Genomic DNA, 5,000 nt, shown 5'->3' with positions numbered 1-5,000 from the left:
GGAAAACAGGGAAAGAGAAAGGAAGAAAAAGAGAATCGAACAAGGAGAAAACGAAAGAAAGAAAACGAAAAAGGAAAACAAAAATGACTGAATCGTGAACAGATAGACAGACGGAATCAGAATCAGAGAAAGAAACGAAAGAAAGATGAACGATAAAAAGAAAACAACAAAGCAAAATAGAAGGAGAGAAAAAAAATCAGACACGAGAAAGAAAGGGGACGAGACGCTCTGGGGAAGGAATGAAATCAAAAGAAATAAAGAAAGAAGAGAAATGAAAGGAAGTAACGGATGTACACCTCAGGGGCCCTTTACCCTTTGCTGGCGTTCCTGGCCGTCCCTCGCCGTCCCTCGCCGTCCCTGCAGGGTGGCGGCGTGGTGATGACGTGTCATGACGTGTAGTGACGTGAGGTGCTGGCGTGTGGTGATGACGTGTAATGACATGGTGTGATGGAATATTAGCGTGTGGTGATAACGTGTAGTGACGTGAGGGGCTGACGTGCGGTGATGATGTGTAGTGACGTAAAGTAATGACGTGGGGTGATGACGTGCAGTGACGTGAGGTGATGACGTGTATTGGCGTGTGGGGATGAAATATAGTGACATGAGGTGCTGACGAGGCGTGATGCCGTGTAATGCCTTGTAATGACGCGAGGGATACCTGCGAGCGTGAGTGGGGTCCGACGGGAATCCGCTCCGGGAATATTTACAGACTCGCGTCGCAGCTGCTGTTACCGTGTGTCTGTTAGCGTTTTTTTTTTTTTTTTTTTTTGTGAGGTTTTGTCGTTGCTTTGCATTGTCATGGCTGTTTTTATCTTGGGGATTGACATATTGTGCCAGTAGTGCTAGAGGTGTTAGTTTCATTATCAATATGTTGTTGGTATTCATGTTATTATTACCAATATTATCGTACGAGGGACTACTGTACAAGAGGAACGTTCAATCCCGGCCACGATGGTCATCCTCGCAGGGAGACAGAGAGAGGCCGCCTGGTCCTCCTTGCGATGAGCGACGCGCACAGGCTCAGGCGGAACAGAACCACGATTACGTCGGAGAGTTTGCGAACGATAAATCCATTTTACCTTGCAGATAAAAGCATTGCCTTTGATTGGTTTAGGTGATTGCATATACATGAGGAGGGGGCTGGACCCACTAACTGCGTTACGGCGGCGTCCATCCCGGGGCTGTGTCGCGCCGCTCGGCCTCCGCGCAGCCCGCTCGCCTCTCTCGCCGCCGGTGACGCAGCTGTGTTTTCCTCCTGTTTCTGCGAGAGGAAGAGGGAGACAAAGGAAAGGAAGAGAGGCGGAAAGAGAGACAGACAATAGTGACAAATACAGACGACATAGATAGAAGAATGCAAACAGAGATTAAGATAACCTTGTCAAAGCTCAGAGGTTTCTGGCGGACGATTCAGAACTGGTAACTTAGCATAGAGTTAAATATTTATGGATGAGTCTATAATGAAGAAGCTCTTTTGCATATGATGGCTTTCAAGTCGTCCTTTCAAGGTGCTTCCCACAATGACGTATCCCGCGTATGTAATTAATTTTATTAGATTACCTACCATCATTAAACTTTCTTCAGATGGAGGTGGAGACATTTTAGGTCCATTTAAATAGCCTTTTATATTGGCTGCAACGAAATTCCATTCGATTAATTTCTGCTTCAATGTACTGTTGTATGATTATCTTTCTTTCGCCTTCCATCGAGAATTTCCCAAATGCTCGTCCGCCATTTCCTGCGAGGGCCCATTGCAGCGAGCCATCAGAGCACTCAACACCCGTCTACACCCACTATTTCTACTCAAGTTCCTCTCCCGTTAAAGCATCATCATACATTACACCTCGCCCAGTTTTCCCCCGGTTAGACTGCCATTATACATCCATTTCAGCAGCTCCATCAAGCCTCTCCCTCCCCGCCCCTAGCCCCACCCGCTCCCCACACACCAACACCCCCCACACACATAAACCTCTCCCCGACCCCCCTTCCCCCCACGCCTACCGCCACACCCCCGCCCGTCCCTTCTCTGTCTGTGCCATTACCTGGCGCGCTCCACCTGTTCCGCGCGGGACCATACAACTTAATTTGTTTCCCCGGGCCGGAACGTCTGATAGCGGGGCCGGCCAGGTGTAGCGCTCATACATACACATGAGGAAGGGGAGTAGGAATGAGGGAGGGGAGGGGGAGAGGGGAGGACAAGAGGGGAGAAGAGGACTGGAAGAGAGGGAGAAAGATGAGGAAAAGGGAAAATGTACGACAGGGATCCATGGGGAAAAGTTGGTAAGGGGAGGATGGCTCTTAAAGGGAGGCAGGAAGATGGGAAGGCAAAGGACAGACACGAGGGGGCGGAGGAGAATGGGGGAAGAGAGCGAATGACTTTTGTAACGAAGAGTGGAATAAGATTAAACGGATAAACACGAAAACGTTAGAATATCTGGTAGCAGATAGACTGCAAACGAAGATACAGATAGAATGTTGAAGAAGGAGAAAGAAAACCAGATAGAATATACGAAATGATGGTGACCAGTTTCCGCATAATACATAACATACCCTGAGTACATCCTCGTCTTGGCTAACATCTTTCGAATTCCTTTTCTAATCTACATTCCACAGCTGAGAGGAACGAAAGTTTGAAAGCACCAAACACTGGAAGGCCGTCAGGTGCTATAACCAGGAGCATTATTAAGAAGTCCGAGGGAGAGGAGATCGAAATGGGATATAACTGGAGCTGACGTTTTGTCTCAGAAACTTGAGTTTTGATTACAGGGAATCAAAAAACACGTGCAATATGCATAAAATACTGACATTATAATGATGGTAAAGGTTAATGACAGCATGATCAATAACATTCTCACCGCAATAGACGTACAATGATTATTCTGTAATATTATACTTCAAAAGGAACTATGCACCACAACTTCCCCTTCAACTAGTGCTGTTACGGGGTCCTATTCACCATACAAATGAACATCAGTCAAACACTCGATGCTGAACGTACAGCAGACAATAACAAATGAGTGTAATATACATATTTGGTGCATGTGACATACGTATCATTAGCATATTGGGAGTGATTTCATTCTTGACTCCACACAGCTCCATTAAGGGTTCACATTAATATGATAAATGCAAAATGCATTAATATGACAAATGCTCTAAAATGCATGAATGCGAATGATTAACTGACGGCTATGGATATCATCTCTTCAGCAGTGGAAGTTGGTTCTTATTATCACCTTTTCTAAAAGATAAAGCTTGTTTCCTTACCTTTGAGCGTCTCTGCATTCTATCCCATTCTCCCACTGTGTCCATCGTCGCTCTCTCTCTCACTTTCTCTGACTATTTCAACAAACCCAGGGGCCATGGCGTCATGTAATGTCCACTGTAGTTTTTTTTAGATTTTGTTGCACACAGATGGCTCCACTTGTTCTGAGCCACTAAGGTGTTAATTAGTATTCTAATGAACTCGTATTTTCCCTTTCCATGAATTTCCCCCCAAAAAATCCAGTGCAATTGATTTCGATATTGTTATCATCACTATTGACATTATTAAATTATTATGTAAAAGTGACTTTTCATTAAACCTATTATTATATATTCATATTGATATTTTATATCCCTATATTTTGCCCCAGGTTCATAGAATACAAATATGATTTGAAGTGAATTATGATTATTATAATGTTATCAAAATACTAATAAGAATAAAAATATCAGAATAAGAAAAAAAAAAAAAATGTTACCGAAAATCAAGGGAAAAGGTGAACAAGTGAAATGCATAGGACTAATAATTAACTCCTTGGTAACTCAGCACTTGTGGAGCCATCTGTGTAAACTAAATGAATAGACTAAACTCACGTGGCATGTATTTTGCCATATGACAGCGAAAGAATCCAAAAGGGAAACAGAGGGGTAAGAAATGAAAGAGAACCAACGAACCAATAAAAAATGGGTGAAACAGGCAACGAAATATAAAAAGAAAACCGATAAAAATGGAAGTGAACCGAGAAACCAAGTTTTGAAAATGACAGATCGTCGGGCAAGACAGTCATTGACACAGAGGCGACAAAAAATCAGAGAAAAGGAAAAAAAAAGGGGGGGTTGGGAGACGGCCAAAGAAACAAAAGGGGCACCAAAAAAAATGAGAAAAGACATTAAGCAAAGTTGGAAGACAATAACCCGCTCAGTGCGCCGTGGATTGGGGTCGTGATGACGCAAGATTTAGTGTGCAGAGAGGGAAGAAGGAGAGCGAGGAGCAGGCTTTTTATTAGACAGAGACACTTTTTTATGGCCTCACCTTTTCCCCTAATTACACCTCTGCAAGTATGATTTTTGTCGTTGTGTTTGTTTGCTTGTGGGTGTGTGTTTGTGGGCGTGCGTGTGTGTGAAACAGTTCAGCAGAAATAATAACAAAAGTGAAATTTGATAGTAATTAATGAATCAAGATGAATTATAACTATATCACGGGAAGTGTGAATTATATTATTTCTCAACAAGTCGCTACGTATATTTCTGAATCTATGCATTCCAGAAGATAAGTAAAATTCAAGTAGAATTAAGTGACATTCATTTGGCTGCAGTGTTTGTTATCGTCTGTTGAAACCAATCAGTCCTGAAGAGAGGCATTATTCCAAAACAGCATGGCCATCTTAGGGGTCATTATTTCGATCATTATTTCCCTCATTAGCCCTTTCTTGAATCAGTCATGCCCCGAAAAACATCTGTTCGGGCAACATTCATCTTCACTTGCATCACTGGTCAGGCAGCATAGTCTGTGTTATATCATCAATACAAGTATATTTCATGGTCTCTTACTGCCATATATCATATGCGATTTGGAAAGCATCCTATTTCACAGAACATATTGTGGAGGTTAGTTTGTTTATATATGATAATCAATACCACCGCTGCCACCAATTATATCCTGCCCTTCCTTATAATGATGATGATTTTAATCATAAAAACACTTTTGGAACTCTGTCCAAGACTTTAACTTCCCTCTT

The sequence above is a fragment of the Penaeus chinensis genome, chromosome 11 (assembly GCF_019202785.1).
Source record: "Penaeus chinensis breed Huanghai No. 1 chromosome 11, ASM1920278v2, whole genome shotgun sequence".
Classification (NCBI taxonomy): Eukaryota; Metazoa; Arthropoda; class Malacostraca; order Decapoda; family Penaeidae; genus Penaeus; species Penaeus chinensis.
The sequence above is the reverse complement of the archived record's forward strand: the minus strand, read 5'-3'. Positions refer to the sequence as shown.